This window comes from Poecile atricapillus, chromosome W (assembly GCF_030490865.1).
Source record: "Poecile atricapillus isolate bPoeAtr1 chromosome W, bPoeAtr1.hap1, whole genome shotgun sequence".
In the NCBI taxonomy this organism is placed as follows: Eukaryota; Metazoa; Chordata; class Aves; order Passeriformes; family Paridae; genus Poecile; species Poecile atricapillus.
This window is the reverse complement of record NC_081288.1, coordinates 19,135,736-19,160,773: the sequence shown is the minus strand read 5'-3', so window position 1 is coordinate 19,160,773 and position 25,038 is coordinate 19,135,736. Positions and strand designations below refer to the sequence as shown.

Below are 25,038 nucleotides of genomic sequence, written 5' to 3'. Positions count from 1 at the left end.
ATTAATCTGGCCAAAGTCTACATTAGTGTTTCTAAGTTGTCAAAAGCCACTTCATAAATTCTCTGTTGAACTTCCCCCTTGCCCTGAGAAGAAGGGCTCCTTCATCAATACCAAGTTCACAGTATTCCTGCTACATTCATCCCTCCTTTTCTTTCTGTAACTATCCTGTAAGGGCTAAAGGAGCCACATCTATAAATTTAATTAAGCTATGGATAGTCTCCCGGGCATGATCATTCCCTAACACACACTTCTTACATTTTATCTAAGCTTCAATTAACTGGACTTTCTTCTTCTGGTGCACATGGAAAATGGATTCTGACATATTTACTGTAAAAGTAACTTCATCACTGAGACTGACTCCTCTTAGACCACACTTGTTAGTGTTAGTAGGAGTACCACAGCTGTAATTTATTGCTGGTACAAGTGAGCGAACCCACAGATTTACTCCCTGGAGGAGTATTTGTTTCTCTACTGTTGCCTTTGGAGATGGCAAAGATTGGTATGGGATATTCCCTTAAACCTTCCAATCTGACCCTGCAAAGTCATATTTGAAGTGAGGATTACTTTGCTCTTCCAGCAGGATAAGACACCACAGTTGTCAGACCAGCAATTCAGACATTTCAGGTCACCATGAAGAGGAACATACAACAAACCTATTTAAAGCCTTAGTGCCTCCTTCTGAAATGCTGGTATCTCAGAGATCAAAGATCCTACCAGGATATGGTCTCATGGTTTCAAAGCAGTGGGATTTCAAGTTTGGAAAGCCCCTTTGTGTCCACAATCAATTGCTGTGTGTGTTTATTTTGTCCCTGCAGTGGCACAAGCCTTTCTGTATTTGCCAGACTCTAATGTCAACTCTGGCTTCCATTAGCTATGGAAAGGTTGCTATCACTAATCCTACTAATAACAGCAACTTGCCAGGCCTCACTTGCTTAATGGACTTGCAAAATGTGCACAGCTACTGATTTCCTTCATTTGCTGTCAAAACTAAGGTCAAAAATAATCTCAGGAGACCCCAGACTTGACCTTTTCAAAATTTTCTGCTTGTCAAATTTTACTGCAGAAGATGAATCATCAATGCAAGCAGTGGGAGAGCAATAGCTCGATGTACTCAATGCCTCGTGCTGATCCAGGTGAAGGGATGTTTGCATGTCAGCCCAAATCAGAATCAGAAAACAGGGGGATCTGCCAGTGATGCTGCCAGCTTCTGTCCAAAATGGACCTATTACCATTAGCATTTCTCTGAATTCATTCTTCACTTTTTATGTGTAAGAGCAATGAGGCACACAGTAAAGTAATCTGTATTGCCTCCCACTCCTCTGCAATAAGCTTTGCTTTTAAAAGGCTCTTACAGGCTCTATTCCTTGTGGGAAAGGATTGAGAATCGTACAGGAAACCTATTTCCCCTCAGGGAAGGAGTGGGCCATAATTTAATTCGTTTGCATGATAAATTACAGGGTTTTTTTTCCCTTTTTATTTTTTTTCATTTGTTTGTTTGTAAGGTTAGAAAATGCTGTGGAGATTAATAACATCACTGTTATTAATTATAACCCACCAAAATACATATTTCTAAAATAAGGAGGGAGAATTCTCAGTGGGAGATTATTCTGCTGGAGAAAAGAAATTACTTAGGAAATATCCATGCCTGGGTCAACTGACAGAAAGCAATTAGAGCTTTTCCCCAGCATGTAGGAAACAGGCAATACTATAATTGGCTCATTGTACTTTCTGAAATAAACCAGTAAGATAACACACAGAAAACATAACTCTGATTACTTGTGTCAAACTAGAGTCAGATCCTGGAAAAGAAAATGATAGCAAAGAAATACAGCAAGACTGAGGTAGGTACAAAGACCCTGACATCAGTAGCAGATTAGACAGCTAGACTGACAGACCACTTATAAATTATAATGCAAATGTACTTACCATAGCATGTGAAAATGCTTCATCTTTTGATCCCAGCCTCAGGTGTTACATATTCCTTTTACTCTGGGCATGTGCATGCATGAGGGAATCGACACAGATATTTTATAAACAGTCTACACATATGGTCCATGTGACACAAACACACCTGCAGTAGAAATAGAATATAATTTTCAAAAAGAGTTACATTCTCCATCTAAAAAAAGCTCATAGATACCTATAGGAAGAGGCTGTAGGCTGCTGAGAATCTTTTTAGAGTTCACAGACAGTCTGGAATCCATAATGCATCTTTTCAGTGTATATTCATACAGATAGCAAAATAGTAAATGTGAATTTGAGGTGTTATTCCACCAGTTTTTGTTGGCAGGCCAGTGGCAGCTGCCCTGGAAAATCAGAAGGTGAATACATGATTTAATCCAGAAAAGGTGTCAGTCAAACCAGAATTCCTTTCCTTACCACAACCATTTTATGCCCATGCTCAACCAGAAAGAAAAAATAAGGGAAAAAAAGTAAAAGAAGAAAACACAATATGACTCAGTTTGCAGCAATTGCAGTTTCATCTCAGTGTATCCTTCATTTTTTGTGACATTTAATTATGTTTCTAGGGCTTTGATGGTCATTTTAAAAATAATAGTACAATTAAATTAAAGTGTACAGTTCTACTGACTGATCTATGCTTCTTCTGTTCTTTATATTTCCTGGAAAGTTTTCAGGCCACAATAAAAATGCATTTTTTTGTCACTAGTGGAAATAAGCGACTTTAAATATTGTCTGGAACAAGAGACCAGTGATTTTCAATTAACATTAAATAGGAAACTGTTTAATATCAATTGTTATTAAATGGGCAAATTAGCATTAAATTAAAGCTAATAGCATAGGCAGTTTTCCATTAAGCAAGCCAATATTAAGTGTATTCAATCTTTTACGGTATCCACTATTCCATTTCCTCAGATGAAAGATATTTCTAGATAAATAGGCATTTATCCAGTTTATGCCCCTTCAGCAAGCAACTCCATCTGATCTCTATCATAAAAATTCAGTGGATAAGGCCTTCTTGCAAATTTTGCTGTGCATTAGTTCTATGGCTCCCACCATTAATTGTCCTGTTTTTGAACTTCTTCTTTGAGCTTCAGCTCACACGTACCATTAACTATTTTTTGCTGTACCACAGGATGAAATCATTGTGTTTGATGCTTCTCCAGTTTAGACAGAGGGCCAACTGCTGATGCTAATGAAACAGGACTGCATAGGGAAGAAACAAATGCAGAAAAACATTTGATATTTTAAAAAATTCTCAGAACATATTCCTCATTATAGGCACTGGTGGCTTCTAAGATTCAGGAATAATTTTTTTAAATGAGCAGTTCATGAGTCAAAAAAATGGTCATGTCAGGATATTTATTTACTTTCAACCAGCTGAATAATAAAAAGATGTTGAGTTGCATAGTGGGAGGGTACATGCCACAAGTTTTACTCAAACAGAAAACCTGTGAGGAATATGTGTGTTGGACCATATCTGAAACCTAGATGTTTGGAAAGAGATGAGAGAGTACCAGACAAGTCAGTACCTCTGAGATTCTGAAGCTCCTCGGAAAACCTGTTTGTTGGGTATCTTAGGATACAGCTTGAAATCTGAATTATTCATAACCAAAGAAGCTGTGGATTTTTTTAGTCACTAGATGGGCCTTAAGTCCTAGAGTGAACAAGACCTCTCATAACTCTGACTCCCATCTCCTGTTGTCACAGAGTTCGTGTTCTTTAGCTCCTTTAACAAATTTATCAAACTAACTTGAAAGTTAGCATGGCTAACATGTGAAAGTCTCACTAAAGAAGCAGCTGTGTCTGGTTTATTGAGTTAGGAATTCAAATATCTTCCCAGAAGGGCGCCAGAGACATAGGTGGCGTATTAATGAAATCTAAGTAAAAATATACTTACATTTTAAAAGAAACTTCTCCTTTTTCTCACCTAAAATAGCCTAAAATATATTTTTAAGTGTTTCTGAAAGCCTTAGCCTGAATGTTCTCACATAGATGAGCTGGTTTACCTGCAACAAAATAACAATTATATATGCATATAAATAATATATAAATAATATATATAAATAATATATAAATAATGTTTTATTTATTTATTTGTTTGTTTGTTTATTTATTTATTATGAACAAAATTGCAATAAAATAAAAAGCAATTCTTGCCATCTAAACATATAAACATTTAGTCTTGCTGAATTGTCTCCAGAGAGAAAACAGAAGAGCATTATAGAGGAATTTTGTGCAAAACAACTTGTCCCGTGTTTGTGAAGTGGCAGCATGTTAGAAAACTGGTGCGACAGTTTGATGGGTTTCCATGGAAACTGCTAGACTTGAATGCATGGGTGCACAAGCAAGCTTGCCAGGTGCCTGTTATTGGTCCAGAGGAAGGAAAAATTACATTTCCATGACAGCCATAGATTAGCTGAGCAAGTCTCTTTCCAAAGTGATGTACTTGCAAAAATAGATAAGCGCCAACCAGACTAAAATTTGTTTGTGCTTTATACAGCAAACTGTGTAATTTGATCTCCCCTTGAAAATGGCCAGATTGCAGTTTCTACCCATTCACCCAAGAGGTTATGGTCTTTTGCTGCAAGGAAATTCTATGGAAAAAAAATAATAAATTAATAACCCAGCAGGTAGGATGAAGAAACCAAAATTGAAATGGAAGAATTATTCCCTCAAAGAGAACCATACAAGCATTTTTGACACCAGTGAGATATGAAATAGAATAAACCAAATACAGGGCTTATTTGATAATCCTTTATATTCATTGCACTTGTCTGCTGGGCTGTTTCTAAAAATCTGAACATAACTAGGCCAGTCATCTACTGCAAATCACTATTGCTTTGATGAAATGAGTGTAATACTGGAAGCTTCTTTAAACTGGAGATATAATAGAGTATTCTTCGAAGGGCATATATAGATTAGGACCAGGGAAAAGGCTGAATTGTACCTGGTGCTTTCTCTGTGCCTTCTCCTTGTGAGTCTGCTGGCTTTTCCATTTACTCTCTGAACTTGGGACTAAGCAATGCAAATACCAGAATGTCACTGTCACACCAAGCAAGATAGGCAATGAACAGTTCAGGAGATAATGGCAAGGAGGCTTAGACATCTGAAAAATTAGGTAGTAATATACTTTGGGATCCAACAGGTAAGAAGCCTTTCAGATGCCTCTTTAAAAAGGTTAGGGGTGTCTGAACAAAATCTCACAGAAGCCAACTCACCAGTTTCAGCTGACAAGGAATTTAATTATATACAGGGCAATACTCAGGGAGGAGGAAAATGGGCTGTATAGAAGATATGTAAAAGGAATTACAGAGATCTTGAAGCATCTGGCCTAAGTCCAAAGAACACAGTGCAAGGGTTAAAATTCAGATGTTTTGAGGTTTTAGCTAGATCCATGAGTTTCTTGCACAGTTGGAAATGAAAACCTTGCCAGTACAAAAGATTCCTCTAGTACTCAGAGTTTCTGAGAAAACCAACTTTGCAACAGAGCACCTTCAGGTATTGTGCTCTGGGAAACGTCTCTTGTGTGTCCACGGACATGGAGGATGTAATTACATCCCTGGAGCTTGCTTCTCTGAAGGGAGTCTACACCCAGGGCATTTACAAAAGGCGACAAAGACAACTCTGTAACTCACTGAACCCAAAGAAACCTTACAACTACTTAGGCTTATTCCTACACAAGCCAGAACAGCCTAGCAAGTCAAGATGTCCATCAAGGCATCACTGAACAAAAGCTAAGGACTTTTATGAGGGGACCCTCTGAGCTCTGTCATTGCCCAGAAGGGTTACTCTTATACAGCTGTTAGCTAATGAGCTCAGATTTTGGATCACTATAACTATCAATTAAAGCCTCACCTATAACAAGTCCAACAATTTGGAGCAATTTTTTTAATGTCTCATTAGGCATATAGATAACATGCTGGCTTTGTACCCTCCTCAGCTACAGTGAAGACTATTCTTCAGTCACTTAGGTTATTCATTAATCTATCTAATCAGTACTCATTTGTCCACACACCGCTGCTTCCGTTATCCTATGGTATCCTTCCCAACTTTCATTTATGTGCTGGAGAGCGCAGGGCTCCTTTGTGTCTTGTATTATACCTGCCAGTGCAAAGACTTTAGGTACCTTAAGAGCATTTCATCTGGTTAGATATTTATAAAAATGTTAAATTCTGCTCTGATTAGGATGGGTACTCATGCGCCCAGCTCACACAAAAATCTCTTTCATGTTCCTGGTGCAAGTGTCTACAATCTGGAGCTGAAGATCCACTTCTAGCCTCTCTTTTTAAACCATGCATAATCCTTATGGGTCTTTATCCTTGGCCACACACCAAATGGTATCTCCAGCATTAAGTATTCCTGCCAATAATAAGTAATTGTTTAAAGAGAAAATGTATTCCACACGGTAGTCTCCTAATTTTATATGCACATGGCTTTATACTAATTCAATGATACCTGTATAAAAAGACCAGGAGCAGAGAGATTAACAGCAATACTCAAGAAACCCCCTGCCCATTTTTTTATTTTTTATTTTTAATCCTTACCTGCTGTTTAAAGCACAATTTATTTTCAGAGCCCATGGGCTGTTCATAAAGAAGTGGGTTACCATAAAGAAGTGGTAACTGCATCCACTTCAAATGTTGACCTCAGCCTTTCTGGAGGGTCCAGCCAGGAGTCATTCAGAGGGGGAGCTGATGAGACACACCACTCCTGTATGTGCCAATGGGCCCCTTGGGTTTTGGGAGTAGAGGAGGCATGAATGAGTGCTATCACCACACAGAGAACAGCTGGCAGAGGTACAGAGCAGCCTGTGAGCTCCCTACATTGTCCAGGGGGCTGAAAACAGGACAATGTAACAGCTTCAGAAAAGACACCGGTAAATGTTCGGTGCACAAGTCCACTGGAGAACATCGTATTTTCCATTTTTTCATTTGACTAAATCACAGCTTCAGGATAAAATGATGTGACTAAAAGAACCTTGTACAAATGTATTTAGTATAATGGCTGAATGAGCTGACTAGGAGAATCTTGCATGTTGGAGCAATTTTTTCTTTCCAGCTTTTCTTGACACTAATTCTGTCTCTGGCTTCCTATAATATATAAATGATATGGAAATTAAAGCATGAGTGAAGATCAAACAAAAAGTCACAGTACTTGAATGCTGTTATTTTCCTGGATGAAGTAATTTGTATTAAATAATGCCAACTCAGTTACCCTAAACAAATGTCAATGGTGAAAACTAAAGACACAATACTGGACAAGATGCTGGCTAAAGGATTTGCCAGACATATTTCTGTTAATAATACATTGATATTCTTCTAAATATCCATATTTAGAAGACAAAGTTCAAATCAAGAAGCCTCATAGTAATGATATTTTTGAAAAGAGGAAAATATACAAGCTATTAGCAGCACCTCATAAGTTCCCTTTTGATTACATGCATTGTAATATTCACTATAGCTCTTATCTCTCTGCTGATAAGAGGCCTTTGCCAAGTAGAAGATTCACTAACCTACCTGCTCTTAGCTGCAAATGACACCCTGCAACCAACTTATCAGAAAGTAGTGGTCAGATAACAAGGTTTGAATATAACAAGGGCTTGTTCTACACTGGGTACAATCATTCTCTCTGGGGAATAAGAGTATCATAAAACTACATGAAAATAAAAATTATGAGAACAAGTAGAGAAACATGGAACAATTCTGGAAAAGCACATTAAACTGGGCATCTGAGTTTCAGGATGTTTAAACTCGCATAGCACACATTCTTACAAATGCACATATTATCCAAACACTGCAGTCAAATGAGAATATCTCAATATATAATGCTGCTCCCTCAAGTTTTGTACAGGGTTACTCAAAAAAGATCCTTAGAAAAGGTTTCCACAGGCCTGGGACATGCTTTGAATTTAGGTTCTACACTTCTCACTCATACTGAAACAAGATACCGTGAAAAAATAACTTTGGCCGTGTGACAGCAAATTAATGAGTCCTATGAATAATGCATCAACCAGAGTGATAACATTCTTGGCATTAGAGGAACAAGACAGGAATCTGGTGAAGAGTTAAAGCATTTCATGGAGTACTTGCAAGCTCTCTTTACTTTTTAAAACGCTCCTCAGCTGTTTTGGGTGTATTTCGCAAGGAACAGCAAACACTCCCAGCTGAAATAGTTATCACTTCTGCAGATGTTGGGGGATTTTCTTTCTGGGAAGAACTGGACTCATAAGGTAGGAGCAGCTTGTATTTTCATGGAAGTTTCATTTGGAATGCAGATGTGCTATTTTGTGAAGCAGTAACCTGAATAAGGGACACAGATGTGCTCAATGTAAAACGTACATTCAGTTTGTCTGACCTAATTCTTCAGAGTCAGCCACAGCTGAGGTACCTCAGGAGCAGAACAAGCACCACACCAGGAGCCAGCTAAGGACTTGCAAATCCTCTGATTCATTACAGAATTATGCACATACTTCTGAAGTTTAACCAAGAAACAAATAGATGCAATGGTTTAAAACAAAACCTATACTTACATGTTGGCATGTCCTACAAGCCTTCCAGAACTGGGGCAAAAGCCAAATAAGAAAAGTTGCCCTCATCAGGGACTCACGTGCTCTGGTAAAGCTTTGTAGCACATGTAGCACGAGTTGGGAAAATAAGATTTCCCATTGTACATGAAGACACAGCTCACTTCTCAGTAACACTTCATAACTGCAGGCTGTTCAATTAAAGCTTGACTGCAAGAGGATTCTTTTAGATTGGCTCACTGCATCCCTCAAAGTCATACAAGCATTGGAGTGCTGGCTGGAAGAGATCTCTGGATGCCTCTGGTCCTGTCCCACACAGGATGCAGGGCTGCTGCCAGCACTAGATCAGATCACCTGTTGCTTTGCCTGGCTGAGTCCCAGGAACTTCCAAGGACAGAGAGTCCCTGACCACTCTGGGTAGGCTGTTCCAGTGCTGCACTAGCCCCACAGTGAAGGAGTTTTCCCCAATGTTCAACCTGAACCTGCCAAGCTGCAACATGTGACTTTTCTCCCTGTTTATACCACTTGCCACCGTTGAGAAGAGTTTGTCTCAGGCAAGTTTATTTGGATTGGAACTTTGCTGTTCAGCATGTTAAGCATTCCCCCAGCTTAGCATCATCTGCAAATTTGCTAAGGGTATGTTCTGTCCCCAAAGTTGAGAAATTAATGTTAATAAAAGCTACAGGAATAAGTAGTGATTAGATGTAATTCTGCGGCGCTCCCATAGCTCATGTGAGAAAAATGAAACATCCCAGTCAGGATTTCTAGTTCTCAACAAACATCCAAGTATGGAATGCCAGAGTCCCCAAAGCAGAAACATCTGCTGAAGAGTTTTTGCTTGTTGCAGCACATGTACTCAGGATGAGTGCAAAATGAAAACAGAAAAAGATGTGCTTAGAAAGAATTAGTGACAGCAAAACACTAAACTGGCTAATAAAATGTGGATGAGAACCAGCAGAGTGGACAGTATTTGCCATTTTCATTTGTCTATATCAATTTTATTGATCCTCCTCAATGCACAATGTACCTTTTGGTACTTCAGAAGTATAAACTGAAAACAAAAATTTGCAGCATCTACTATTTTAGCCGTAGGTTTCTACATACAAGTAAGGAATCAGTTTTTCACTACCAGGAGAATGCAGGTGAGTGACAGTTGATGAGGTCCTACTGGAGAAAATGTAAATTTTCAGGGACCGGACTCAATCTGCCCTCAGATGAAAAAGAAACCAAACAACCTCTTATGCTGTGCATAGCCTAATGTTTTCTTAGAGCATTTCCTGATTGCCTGAGCATTTCTTGGGGTTTTCCTGATTCATTCTTCTTTTCTGCTCTAGAAAAGGTATCAAGCAGGCTATTTTCACTTATCACAGGGGATTGCAATAGATTAGAAGATATCTCCATTTTGTTTGACCCTACCTTTCATACATTTTTCCCTAAGGACAAGAAAGCTTCGGTGTGCAGAGTCACATCATGTCTTTGTTGCAGTTTGGTCACAGCAAGGGAAAGGAATATTTGAGAGCCACAAGAGGGCAGTTCCTTATGATAGAACTGCAAACTTACATGCCTCCAGAAACAAACTCATACATTTTTTCTCAAACTCATACTTTTTTCTCCGGAAAACAGGTATTAAATTTTAAAAACCAAGTCCCTCAAGCCTGAACGAGAACTTGGTGAGTGACCAGGATTTTTTATTTTTCAAAGAATATGTTGATCCTGACAGAGCAAGCTTCTTCTGGGCCAAAGTCCATCAGAAGACACACTTAGATGACTTTACCAAGATCTTCCCATGCATCCTTTAACAACCCTTATGACCTGAAAATCAGTTTTCCTCACACTACATGTTAGCCTGTGACCCTGCAGGACCACTGAGGACTGTCTGCTCCTCTGGTGACCCAATACCAGATGTTTTCCTGGGTCCATCAATGTCCACTCTGCACTTGCATGGACAGAGCGATGGCATAATCAGCCCTCCTTGAACTAACTAATTAAACAGTTAATCCACAGAAATGGAATAGCTACAGTCCTTGAGATTGTTTCTCTATTCAAATAATCTGATGCATGCAGAAAAACAGTTCAATCTCTGCTGTTAATCAAGCTTATTTAGGCTCACACATACTAGTGTTATAAATCACCTGACAACAATTTGCAGTGAAAATATATTTTTTTTTTTTTTTTTTTTACTTAGAACTGGTTTAGTTGCTTACTGGAGACAAACTTGAAATACCTTTTGTGAAACATCTCCACTCAAGTTGTGTCAAAAGGTTCAGTGAGCATCTGGAAAGAGAAGAAGAATGAAGTGATCCCATTAATTTAGCCTCTTATGTTAAAATTTGGCCTTCAATGTAAAGCCTTCACTACGCTTGAGCCCTACACATCCTCCATCAGAAATAGAACTACAAAAACATTTTACCACAAAGAGCAAACCCAGCAAGAAGTATCTCTCCTCAGGATGATGTTTCTCCTTGAAATTCTCATTCAAGGAGAAGCTGAGAAATCCTCTTTTGGCACCAGGAATACACTAATATTAACTTTCCCCACACATGGTATCCACTCATTTTTCCTCCTCTTATCCCACAGTGTGGTGCTAAGCTGTGCAATCCTTCCTTGCAGTGAAGAGCATTTATTCAGGTGGTAATTACACACACAAGTGAGAACTCACTACCAAAAGTATCTGTGGCAAAGGGTTGGTTTAAATTTGTTTTCACTCTAGGCCCAGCTGGAAGAGCAGGGCACCTTGGGGACTCAGACTGAAGTGCACAGGGAAGTCACCCACCTCCTCGAGACCTGTACCTCACTAGCTGCTGTCAGAGCAGGCTTTGTGTGCTTGATTTGGCCTTTGCCATCAATTTGTACAAATTATTCCTAGGTGTCTATAATCCATTAATTCACAGGTCCATTTCCTTGCAGGTGTGTGTTCAGCACAGACTGGTCTATAAAAGCTGCCATCAGCTATTGTCAAATCAGAAAAGAGAAATATTATTAGTGAGAATTGTGGTTCTTTTTTCAACTAGCTATAATTCAATGCTCTATTTCTTGTTTATTGAGTTAGAGAATATTGGCAAAATGATACCATTACGCCATAGGATAGTTTTTTTGTTGTTTTTTTTTTTTTAATAATGACACTGCATGCACTGCTCTTTTATAACCTCACTTCCTCTGGATTAAGACAACCTGCACTGTGGGGCATCTCACAGTTTAAGAGCTAAAGTGATGAGAGTGTCTCAATACAATGGCCAGGCAGAAGGGAAAAACTTCCCTTGCTCTGAGAAGCTGCTGGAAGAGCTGTTTCTTCCACAATTTCTGCCCTGACAGCTTTGAGGTCCTGGCAAAAGAAAACCAGAGCTCAGGAGCTGGGGATGAGCTTAGAGAATGTGGAAGAAAGGGAAGGCTGTGCTCATCTGGACACTAACTGGGGGAAAAGAAACTGTAGCTGATGAAGAGCCATAACAAATTTCCCTGATGGCTGCTCATCCAGTGACATGAAGACTGGGGAAATGTTTGCCAGAAAACTGCAAAAAATCTCTGTAGAAAGATGTCTCCTGAGTGATTTCCTGCTCCTGAGTGAATCTGCTATAACTTAGGAGAAAGAGGAGCTCCTACAGCAGCTTCTGTTTAAGAAATAGATCTTGACAAATACTGAAAATAAGCTTTGCTCCTATCTGCCATCTAGAAAGGTACCAACTGAGAAAAGATAAAAGAAGAGACATTATTCCAGCTGTAAACTCAATTGCTGATCCAGATAATGGCAGAAGAAAGTCTCAGCGTAATTACAGTGCATTTGTATCCCTGGGTATTCTGATGATTAAATGCTGCTTATTACTTGCTTCCTTCAGCAAAATAAAAGGTGTCACAACCAAAGAGGCAAATAAGCTGAAAGTTTGCTGTTACAAAAGCAGATTGCTTTCTGCAGATCTCTCTTTTCATCATGTCTCTGCTTCCCACCTTGGTTGCATAACCCATAAAACACTATCTTTCATCCTAAATATGCCAACAGTTGTAATTGCACCTCGCAGGGGGCTGGAGACTTGCACAAGAAAGTAACAAATCCGGAATGTCTCTCCAAATTTCTTCAGTTTAGAATTGCCTAAGTTATATGACAAGGTAAAAGTAAGAAGGTACTGACCTGATCTAGTGCTTTCCTGAAGTAATGAAAGTCTGAGCAGCATCACTGGTGTAAAGAGATCCAGTTCTGCTGCTGAGCACTGACCAACAAAACTTTCCAGATACCAGGGGTTTGCATCTTGCTTGCATGGCAAAAGAGAGCAGCTCCCTTTCCTTCACTCACCCTGCAATGGGGGCCTTTAGACTTGGTGAAATGTTTTTATCTTAGGAATAGAGCAGTCTCTTGTAGCGCCTGTTTACCAGGCAGATCCAGGCAGACGATGCAGAGGAGCAGGCCAACTGGAGCCATGGTATTAATAGTGGTGAAGAAAAGAACATTATCATGTCTAATACAGTTATGGACAGATGGCCTGCTTGTAGCACAGTAATCCTTCAATCCAGTTTCAGTCAGTAAAGTAAGTCCTCTGCTCAAAATAAAACGCTCCAAATAATGACTCAAGGACCCCCTGCTCCCTTTCCAGGGGCAAGTCTCATTACAAAAATAAGTTTTCTCTTTTTTGGCTGTTTAAATCAGCAGTGTTTCTTACACTGAAGTATGCAACTTACCATCATATTTTTCTATGCCTATACTGCTTTCCTGTTGAATGTGACTTCCCCTGCTCCATTTTAGCTGCCTGCCCTACCTCAGTTGCAAAGTGTCTGTGACAACCCCTGCAGAATGCAGCAGCTTGCAGCAAAACCCTCACAGGAACAATTCCCCTGCTCCCTCCCACCATCATCCCCCCAGTGTCTGTGAAATCTCAGCAGTTCGAACTTGTCAGGCTGCACTAGAGCTTTGCATAGCTCAGTTTGAAAGAAGCCAGACGAGCTTAAAAAAAAGGGAAAATTTTACCAGGTACTCTCTTTTTTGACAAGTTGATGGTTTTATATGGGAAAGATAAGAACACAATGATTTATTTTTTTTAAAAAAAGGAAGCAATAATTAGAGAGAATGTATGGGGGGAGGGAATCACATGGCAGCTGAGAGGCAGTGAATCACTGCTGGCATGTGTCATGACAGCATCTTTGGACTGTGCTAAAATGCCTTGCATTAAAAAGCTCTGTATACCCCCAAGTTGCTTGGTGATGGGCTGGGCACACTGGCCATTCTGAGACAGGATTGAAGGCAGCTTGAATGTTTTTAGACTGCTTTTAAATCTCATTGGCTTCCTAGAAAGTTCCTTCACAGTGTACAGTTTTAAATCTGACCTTGGAAGGGCAAAATGTAAGGCACACTGTGGCAGGGTGCCTTCCCAAACTGTCACAGGTCCAAGTTCTCCCATGCATTCAAATCTGACAAACCAGCCCCTGAATTCCCTGCCTTCCCTGCTCCATCTCTACAATGATTAATAATAGCAGAAGCTTCTGTGCTGTCTTCTCTTTCATCGCTCACGCAGACTTGTATTTAGATTGCTGCTAGTAGCTGTGGCTGCTGTTTCCCCAGCATCTTAGAAACCTTTGCAGCATCCAAAATTCACATTTTCCTTTCTATGCCTACTGCCAAATCCCTTTATTATTACTTTTTTTGGCTGCTACTGCACTGTAATTCAGTGACCTACTGTTTAGTGCATACTCACACCTGCATGGACTGTAACATCTGTCAGGTAACCTCTAAGTTACCTCAAGTACCAGCAGCCTCCCTATTATAAACAGAGTAAATTAATACATGCACTAGTATAGCTGAAGAACTGCACGATGCTTTGGCCAGTCTATAAGATATTATGATTAAAATTGCCTCAGCTATCCGTATGACATTTTCCAAGTATGAAACAAATAAAATCCTAGTTTACTGGGGAGTACCACACACACTCCTTCCCATCTACATTGTTTAGAAATAAAACAAAAATTCAGAATGATGTTAGAGCTGAAAAGCTAAAAGCACTACCTCAGAAACAGAAGATACTCATCCCTTGGCAAGCTGTGCCCAGCCATAGAGAAAAATAAAGACTCCATGTAATGAAAAATAGATGAGACCAAACTCTGCACTACAGTGTCTCATCTTCCTCTTTGCACTATTTCCTGGCACGTTTTGGATTCATGGCTGGCGTGAGGATTATAATTTCAATCTCTTCATTTTGTGACTACCACTTCTTTAAATGCTCATCTGTGAGGCTGCACACAACTTCACCTCAGAGAGCTCCTCTGCTTAAAAGCGCAGCCCTTGCCCCCTGCCACTCAGAGCAGCAGAGTGACAGCAGTGGGGATGAGAAGCAATGGCCACACAAAAGGCATCAGCCCAGCCCTGTCAAGCTGCCACGCTCAGCCAGGTTGTTGCTAACAGGGCTCTGAGAGGGCTGGCTGGAGCTGGGACTAGAAGGTCGTTCTGTCACCTGATAAAGCAAGTGGATGTGCCGCATGTCCTTGTAATCTGTGATGCTGCATTCCCCGTCTTTCAGGATCCAATCAGGTTTTTGTTGCAGAGAATAGAGGGTGGAGAGCAGGAGGGAAGAGCCTGGATAAAAAGCTCTTTCATTGTTCCCTTCTTTGGACAGTCCAGTTTGGTTTACTTTTATCTTGACTGTAGAAAAGAAAATAGCCAGCTTTGGGACTCGTGTAAACATTATTAGCACAAAAGGTTTTGTTTGTTCTTCCCTTCATGGTTGAAAGCTACAAGGTATTAAAATCAGCTGTCAATTTTAGAAATGCTCTTGACTGTGCATTTTAGATACAGCTGTACCTAACGGTTGTCACTGTTCAAAAAGCCAGGCACCAACAACAGCCTGGCCAAAGAAGTGTACCAGACTAACACTAAGCAGCAAAAAATTTCTGCTGATGTAACAGTACCCACACCACCCTTTTTCTCTTTTTTTTCCCCTTTTCTCTTCTTTGTTCCACCTGGACCCAGGCTCATTCCTGTTCCCTCCCTGGTAGCACTGAGTATCCCCTTCTCCCCTAAGAGATTCTCAGTTCCTCTCCCTGTTGAAAACTCTGAGCCTCACTTTTAGTTGTTGCTGTGTGACACTAGCAAGTGGGACACAGACCTGCTTTATGCACAGAATGTTTGCTTGACTATGGATGCTGCAACCTCTGCATCTGCCCCGTGTAAAAATTGCAAGAACAAAGCATTAGATAAAGAATTAGAATCATTCCAGAATAATTCCACTGACAGAATATTTCTGGAGCATCACTTTGATACCTGAACACTGTCTATTTAGCTAAAGCAGGTTTTTTTGGCATCAGTTTTGCAATGTCCTCAGACAGTTATTCTGTCTTCAGTTATTCTTTCCTCTGTCCTCAGACAGTTATTGCTCAAATGTTTTTTCTCAGTAACTGTTCTGTCAGTCACCCCACACTACCATCAAATAGAAGGAAAAAAAAAAAAAAAAAAGAAGAAAATTCACCACATGAGGGAACTATGGTCAGACCATTCCTAGAGGAAGTTGGATTAATGAAGAGGCCCTGCTCCAGCTTCTTTTTACTTTGCTGCCCTTCAGAGAAAACTTCCAGATCAGAAAGTGTTTTCTGGATGGCTTTCACTGCCTTGCTGCCAGGCCAGTAACTGATTCTACCACCTCATTAGCTAATCCATTCCCAAATTAAATATGGACTGGATTCAACAGGCACATATACAGGAAGGGGTAAAGTAGACAAGTGTAATGGAAGTGTAATTGGTTTTAATGTGATGTAATGTCACTAAATGCTCCGCATTAATTAGTGTCCCAGGGCAATCTGTCTGGTCTCCAGCCTAACCACTCACAGACGATGGAGCTTAGGGAGAAATATATACAGAGAAAGCTTTCTCGTTATTCCCCTGGTATAAATGACAAATCCAATGACATTGGGATGGAAAAAGGACACTGAGTAAAGCAAAATGCCTAGGATGATAGTGTGGGGCCTTTTTACTTAGTCCATAAAATAGATTTGCCCTCAGCTGCCCAAGGTTTTATCAGCTCAACACAATGACTTGCAGCCCTGTTTTTTCCCTCAATCTTCACTTGACTTTCCAGTAAAGATGGCAAGGAATATTACTGTGACAGATGCAAAAATGGGATGTAAGTCATCACATTACCTGATGGCAAGTACAGCAGGAAATTTCTGAGGGTGGCCAAGCAGAAGATCTCAGCCAGATTAGGGAGGGCCAGAAAGGATAAAAGCAGCCATGAAGTTGTCCCAGCTAAAAGTTGCCCTGAGCAGTGACCCTGCAAAGCCCTGCCCCATGTGGCAGGGACCCTTTGGAGAATCAAAATAAAGGTCTGGTGCCTGCACAACAGGCACAGTCTGTTTGGCACCAAAACATCTTCTCTAGTCCACCTAGTAAATGATCTTTTCTAGCTTTTTTTCTCCTGTGGAGGAGAAGATGGCTGTGCTGGGAGAGCCAGTCAGCCTTTGGGCTTCCTGCTGGATGCCTGGGGAACCACAGCAGGCTGTCTTGGTGGCACTGTGTTTGCAAAAGGAGGCCAGCTCAAACAACAGAGACAGCTAAAAGCTGGAAATGTGTTTTCACAGCTACAGCAGTAAGAGGGGATAAATTCACGGAGTTCACTCTGTCTTGAAAATTGCATGACAATGTCAAGAATGGGAGTAATGAAAAAAAATCAGTAATGATGTATTCAAGATGGAAATAAGTCAAGATCAAATCATTTCATTATAAGCTAATGATGTGTCTTTTGATTGAGTTCACTTGCATCATAGGCTAACTGCATATTTTTAGCCATAACTGAAGTGAAAAGCTTCAAGCTATTACTAGTCTCCTGAATTGCCTTGATTTTTTCATTTTCCTGGAAAGCTTATGTTCTCTTCAGCAAAGTATGGAGGCAGTAGTACAATTTTATTATCTCCTCATGGGGTCACAGGACATTCCAGCCCATCAGCAATGGCTGGTTTGCATTCAAGGTACACACTAGCACCTTATAAACATGTTCAAATTGCAACTACACTACAGGAAAATAAAAATAGATAAGCACATTCCCATGGTGGAAAGACAACCTTCCTGCTGCTTCTGTTTCAGAGTATGAAAAATAATTAACTGTGCAGGGGTGTTCACCTGTTACTGAAATTTTTCAGCTTCAAATAAAGAATTTTGTGACTGTTGAAAATGAGGGCATGATGGTTCAATTCCTGTGATTGTCAGGCTTCCATGTAGCTCAGTGGAAATTTAGCCCAAAGCAAAAAGACATGGAGCCTCAGATAAAACCAAAACCTCTCATTAAATCAAGTGTAAAATGTCTTCCATTAATAGTAATTCAGATTATAAGTGGGTTCCCTCTGAATGCACAGATGCCCTTTCTCTGTTAGCTCTCTGGAAAGAACCCAGAAGTGCAGTTTCCTGACAAAAAAAAAGTCAGAACAAATAGCTCATCTGTGTCATTTTTTTGAAAATGTTGTAATTTCTGCCAGCAAGGCAATTCTAATAGTTTCACAGACTCACTTAGGGATAGAGGCTTAGTTCATGTCATACTGCAAGTGCAAGAAGTCACACAACAAATCCCAGCAGGAAAATGCTTGCAATTAATTTCCAGTAATGAAAGCACCCATGTAGAACAGCATGTAGGAGCTGCTCAGGAATAACAGACTTATAGAAGAGTGGAACCAAAAGAAAAAAAGAAAAAAAAAAGCGTGAGAATTATTTGCTCATTTAAAAAATATTAGTGAATATAGGACAAATATGACAGCTTAAAAGCACAGATATAGCACTGATACATGACATTTCAGGCTTTGCTCAATTCTGTGACAGGGTTCCAGAGTAGAGGAGGACAGGAGACATGAAAGGAGGGCAGCAACCCCCATCTTCATGGTGCGAAGCAGCAGGACGTGCTGCCAGGCTCCCTGGGAATACCTCTGAGTGCTGGTCCCTCGGGGCTCTCTGCTCTCCTTGAGTTCTGTTTCACTGTGCTCACTGACACCAGATTGTTGTGGCAGGGAAACAGAAAGAAATGTTGTTTGATAAATGCTGCAGTATGTCCTCAGTCCTGCAGTTAAACACTGGAAACGTTACAAAAAACATGAGGGCAAACAGGTGGTGAAGTCCAGCAAACTCTGTGTGCTCCCTCTACACGGCCAGAAAGTTTTGTGGTCTCATCCCTTTCTCTTTTTTTGGTTATTATCCCACCACACTTTTGGTTTATCTGCTGGTTTTTGCCTTGTTTTGCCTGTTGGGGCTGGTGCTGTGAGGCAGTTTTAGAGGTCAAGCATCATCCCAGCCTCACGAGTTATCAATACAGACAGGGAGCAGCAGCATCAGGGGAAAGAACAAATTCAGGGCAAGGAAGGCAACCTCTTAACTCCTAATTAATGTGTTCTGCCAACTTAACAGCCACCTCTTGGAGATTTCTTAAATTACAAGACAGCAGTCTTTGTATTTATCAGTCCAGAAAGTTTTGGGGTATTTTTTCTATTAATTTGTCTAATCGCTATTTGGACCTGTTTAGATTTTTAACTGTGATGGCTACCTGAATAGAAACAGTTCCACAGTTAAAGTGTACACTGAGTTTTCAATAGAGAACTCAAAAAATGCACACATAAACCATGTAAAAATATACTTAGATATAGGCTATATATTGAAATCTATATATGTATATTTAAAAATTATGACTGGAATAAACAGTATGTAAAACAGTATTCTCCAATACATTCTCTATCTGGGACAGATAGAAAATGAGCTCTGCAGGGCATCATTAACTCAAACAGTGGATAAAGAAATAAAGCAGGCTTTATTTCTTTAAATAAATAAACACAGAAACAACTGTGTTTCTCTTCACCATCCCACCTCATTTCTTTACAGCCCACTCTTGGGGAGAAATGGAGACAAAATCTGTTCCAAATGCTGCTTGTAAACATGATGCCTCTTGGAGAGTGTCCTGCCCCTGGGATGCTGTGGTTGGGTAAAGAATATTCAGGATTAGGTTAAACCCAGGCATTGCCCAGAGGTCCAAGAGGGTAGATATCTATCTGAAGCAGGGCTCAGGACTCTTCCAGACCAGCTTTTTTATAAAGCAGTGAATGAAGAGCTATCACTATGGTTTTTTTCAGTTGCATAGGAAAAAACCTCAAGGTTTCCTTCTAAATATTTCCAACATTCAAGCAATTAAAAAAGGAGTATGGAAGGTTCTAATTAAAAGAAATCACACATAGAAAACTAATGAGTAGAGAAAAGCCTTTAGCTCCATCTCATGACTGTTAAATATGTTTTTTGAAGCCAGCTCTTCTGATGAGATGAAGATTAGAAAGCAAGTAGCTTGAAGAGGAATAAGGTGCTTTGAGAGAGAGCAGAGAGGTTAAGCAGAGGTCTCTCACCAGAGAGGTGAGCTGAAGTCCCTAAGTTCTTGGCAAGATATGAGCATGGCATGTTCACATCTTGCTGGGTGTTTACAGTGATGAATGATGCTGAGCAAGAGAGTTTATGTCAGCTTCTCATTCCAAGACAAAAGGCACCTGCAATCCATCCTCCTGCCCTTTGAAAGCTCTCCATGCAGAGCTGTTGACTGTTTTGAGCAGTAGTCTGTCTGATTTTGTGATCTTTGCTGTTTTGCAAGCCTACCTGGCAGATTATGAAGACAAACTTCTCTTTCCCTGGCAAGAAGCCAGGGTGTGCACTGCAAGCACTAGATACACGTGGGAAGAAAATTTATCCTGTCATCTCTCCAACTTGCCAGGCAAAACCTCCTCCAAACTATAAACAAAGCTTAAAAGTTCAGTTTACTTGTGGCTCATATTATTTGCACACTTCGTTGTAAACCTGTTACCTTTCTTATTCTGTGTTTATTCATAACCTCTCATTTTGTCCTTTCCTCAGATAGTTCAAGCTGACTTTCTGGTGTGGATAGTGGCTATCTCTTTTTGTCACTAGGGTGGAATGACTGAAAATGACCAATCACGTCTATAAATTGTCCAACTCTGTTCCTACAGCATGGCTGAGGTTTAACGTCAAAGACTTTTTTTTTAATAGAAAATAGTGACTTCCAGGAATGTCAGTTTAGTAGTTCCTAAATTACAGGCTGGCTGGCAATACAAAAATTCAGATTTTTATGCACGCTGTTGTTTCTTTTTCCATGGATATGTACAGAGCGTCCCTGCTTGTATAAAGGCAGCTTATTTTAGTTTAAAATCATTCCCACTTGACCTATCACTATCTGTCTGTGTAAAAAACCACCTCCTCTCTATTCTAAGTAAACCTACTCTAAGTATTAAAAGCATGAGGCAAATTCAGCACCTTCTGCTCTAAGTCATGGATGTGGCGTTTCCAGATTAAATGGTTGGATTTGATGATATAAATGTCTTTCCTAACCTCAGTGATTCTCTGCTTCTGGGTGCTTAATGCTGTTTTTCCGAAGCTCTGTGCCACTGGCTGACCCTCTGGATCAATAGCACAGCCAGGCAGCTGCAGCCCCGGGCCTGCTCTCCTTGGCGCTCACGCCTCCCAGCTGGCACCGGCACAGAGAGCTGAAGCCGTGATTTTGTCCTGGCAGAGTCTCCCACACGCCAGGCACTTGGCTGAGGGCTCCTGTCGGTGCAGCTGCTGGTGTGGGAGCAGGGGAAGAGCCTGGGGCTGGCGACAGCTCAGCCACCTCAAACAGAGAGCGAGCGGGGAGCTGCGGTGGGCACAGCAGGGGCCTGCGGGATAACTGCATCTCAGGTTATGCAGCCCCTTTCGACTGAAGAATTTAAAAGGTGTCCAGATGAGCTTCCTACAGAGAAAAGTAGTTAGGGTGCCAGCCTGAGGTCTCTCAGGAGATTCTGGTCGCCTTGTGGGATGAAGCCCTAAATCTATCAGCGGGAAAAGCGAGATAAGGAGCTCTCCTGCAGAGCTATTCCCAAACCATCCCCATTCTCCCTCCACGGCCCCTTCCTGTGCTCGTTTGTTTCCAGGAATTAATTGGCCTGCTGTTGAGAAAGGCGGCTTCGCCCCGGTTCCCAGCGCGGCCGTGAAAGGAGCGGGGGCATCCGCGTCCACCCGGGGACAGGAGCTTCCCTCACACCTGCTGTGTGCCACAAAGGGCCTGCAGCTCGGCAGGGGCCTTGGGCTCGGCCTCCCTCCCTCCCTCCCTCCCTCCCTCCCTCAGCTGGGCCAAAGTGAACAAAAGCAGAGACTTTGTCTGCCCTCTCCTCAATCCCAACGTCAGGGCCAAGGAGGAGGCAGTGAGCTCCTGCACTCTCCTGCTCTCTGCTCCCTCTCAGCTGCGCTGTGTGGGCACTCCTTCCTTCTGGCAGGGCAGTTTTGCACTGGGACTTCAGATATATTCACTCACTGCCACAATACATGGCTCTAGTCCACTTGCCTTTTACATATTTGGGTCCCTGTATTCAGAGCTGTTAAGACACTTTAGTTTTTTTAATTCCTAAACACTTCTGAAGTGCTGGCCTCCAGTTTAGCAGCTTGCAACCTTATTGGAAGAGCAAGCTACCAAGCAAAACTCCAGTCAGCCTCATACACTTAATTTCCCTAAGCTCCCTCAGCATCTAGCAAGGAAAGAGGCCCTTTCTGACATCTTTCAGATTTGCTAAATTAGCCCTCTAGTTTGAATCACCTTCTGAATGGACTTGTCATGCTCCATTGACTACAGAGGGAGTTTAAGGACAGCCTCCAAGATTAACCTTCGACCCCACACACAGGGGTGGTGGATGCTTAGCACTGAGAAACTGCATGAAAGCCTCTGAATCAAAGGTGTTAACTGAGAGTGCATTACCAAACTACAGCATAAATCACAATAATGGCTGTTACATCCTTTTGTAATTGCTGCTAGTAACAACAGCAAGTATATTTCTGGATTTAAGATCAGACTGTTTTTCATCTCCCTTGATGAAGTCTCTAGAGACATGTAGCATAAATGCTGCAAAGTAGGAAGGTGGCTGTCTTCTCCACTGCCTTTTTCTTACTCTGCTGCACCACTTTATTGTGACCCTGATGTGAAAGGCTGCAGGGCACCCTGCACTGAAAGAAAATTGACTGGTCTTTTTTCTTTGCATGTGAGCAGAGAGCAGTAGCTTATTTAGGGAGCTTTCCTGATAAGACAGCAAGTAGCAGTTGTGATAACCCAGGCCCAGCTCAAATTCAGCTACTTACAAAACAGTGTTTATCTGAGGGAGGGTATGTTTTGTCTCTGAGACACTCAGTTATACAGGGGGTGTGATGGACCCCTGTCAGCAAAGGAGGACAGCAGCAAAGAGAACAAATATGGCACTTCATTCCCAGCTAAGGATAAATGGAGACCTGGTCTTGCCACCCCTTTTGGCACTGGGAAGTGTTCTGATGAGTCACTGGGACTAAGTGCACAGCACTCATCCAAATTGTTACAGGACTGAGATGTTACATATTTTAGAATCTTTGCACATTATATCATGAGTCTCAAAACATTTTTCCATGCTGAAAATGGGCCAGTTCACATTTGGAATATATTCAAAATCAGGTCCTGAATTGAGCATAAATCTTTTCTAGTATATCTTGTCAGATATACTAAAATATATGTGTGTGTGTGTGTGTATATATATATGACCTATATATTTTTATATGTCAGATATACTTGGCTTACCTTGCAGCCATTTTCAGCAACCAGCCAGGCAAATCTATATTTGGGACAGGATTCTTCAGTATGCCCCAGTCTGTGTCCTTTCTTGTGTCTATTTCTAATACACGTACCCAGTTTTTGTTATGTTGATCTTTACATCAAGGGATTCTATTCCCACTTTTCAAAATCACTTCTCCCCAGAACTTCTTCTAGAACTTCTAGCCCCACAAAAGTTTAAAGACTATTCACAACAGTGACTCCATGTAATAAAAAATTAAAAAATCAATGTAATAAAAAAGCTTTCAGCCAGAAAGCCCCCACATAATTATATAGGTGCAGAACACTTTAATTATGAACAATAGGGTTTTCAAAATTGTATAACAGTGTGGAAAAGACCTGTATAAAAAATTGCAAGAGTATGCAATTATCATTATGGAAAGATCTTTGCTTTTCCCCCACTGCCAGCATAAAACACTTTTCTCTTACTCTGCCTCCAGAAACACCAGTAATACTCCAGTAATAAAATCTCCTAAACAGCTGTTAATTAATTGAAAAAAATGTTTTTAAGGCAGATTTTTTTGTGTGCTTTGGTCTTGCAAGGCTTTAAGTACTGAGCAGAACAAAACAATTGTTACTGACCTTTTCAGATATGATTTCATTTTTTGCTCCTGTGGTAGAAATGGTGAAAACCAGCAAATGAAAAGTGTTAACTAAGAAAGCAGCAACTGAATAAACACAAACAAAAAACATTCTTTGCCAACAGAGACAATAATTTCAATGATGATTGTGTAGCAACAAAGCCTTCTGTAACTCAGAGTACCCAGTAAGGATGGAGAGATTTTTTTGTAAAAGATACTCTCTGTGTGTATGCATATATTTAATGTCAAATTTCATTTCACCAAAAGTGGAATAATCTTTCTTCAGAAATGCTCCCAGTGAAGATTTTATAACAGAATTGTGTTTTACTACAAGATTACAGGGGTTTTTTTTCCTCCATTTGGGTTTCACTGAGGACAATTAGTACCGTCTAACTCAGAAAAACAGAGGGAATCTCATGTAGGCAACTTCCCCTATCACCATAATATAATGAACAAAAACCTGGATTACTACTTTGTGAGAAGGTTTGATCCTGAACATGTAGAGTTCATTTTGCAAAACCTCTGTTTTCAGTGAAAATCAGGTGTTGCTGCATCATCTACAAGGCAAGGAATGAAGTGATGGTGTCTCTGTGTCTGTGAAAGGGTGACCATCACGAATTTGAGTATTAATTACAAGTCTATCCTGTGCAAGGCCAGAGGGATGATGAAGTGCAAAACAGGCTTTGAACTTCAGCTGTAGAGTGCACCAGAACTCTGGGGTCTTAAAGTTCTCAAAATGGCTTTGTGCTGGTAGTAGATACTTGCCTGCAGACATCTCACCCCACTCAATTCTGGAGTCCTCCTTCCATCCAGACCCACCTGAAGAAACCACAATTCCCAAAAGTCTGGGGCAGAAAGTGGCAGCAGAACTTGGCTCTCTTCTGCATGAAGTCCTCTCCATTCATGTACTTCATACATAACAAAAAAGAGGCCATGTAATGGCAGAGATGGCCTCCTAAGACCCTGTTCCAGGAAAGCAACCCACCCAAAAAGAATGGGTGTAAAAGCTCTTTTCCATGTTTATAGCTCAGTCAGCATCTGAGGACAGAGGTGGGAAGGACATGAGAAATCCAGAAGTGTGTCTCCTGCATGTCGGGGCTTAGGGAAGCTAACCTTGACTTGACACACTCCTCAAACAGCTCACATTTACTGACAGGATCAGGTATCTCACACGGAAGTACAAGAGCATCTTAAAACTCTCTCACTAAAGAGAGCAAAATTTGTAACTAACTTTTGCAACTTTGTATTTGTAAATTTGTAACTAATTTTGCAAGCTAAAATTGTAACTAACTGCTAAGCAGCATATTAAAAAGAAATTAGCATTTTTCTTTTGTAATTAAACAATAGTGAGCATTTGGTCTCCTTTCCAAGG

General features: G+C 40.7%; 1 long non-coding RNA gene across 2 annotated transcripts; it reads right to left on the bottom strand.

Annotated features, from left to right (window-relative positions):
* Positions 1-1,936: 1,936 nt before the first annotated feature.
* LOC131592188 (uncharacterized) lies at positions 1,937-14,785 on the bottom strand. 2 transcript variants are annotated; one of them, XR_009280531.1, is made up of 3 exons: positions 14,472-14,785; positions 3,860-3,968; positions 1,937-2,071 (listed from the first exon to the last, which is right to left on the bottom strand). It is a non-coding gene; the product is annotated as an uncharacterized LOC131592188 (long non-coding RNA). The 2 variants fall into 2 exon arrangements; XR_009280532.1 differs by lacking the exon at positions 1,937-2,071 and adding an exon at positions 3,089-3,165.
* Between the last annotated feature and the right edge of the window lie 10,253 nt (positions 14,786-25,038).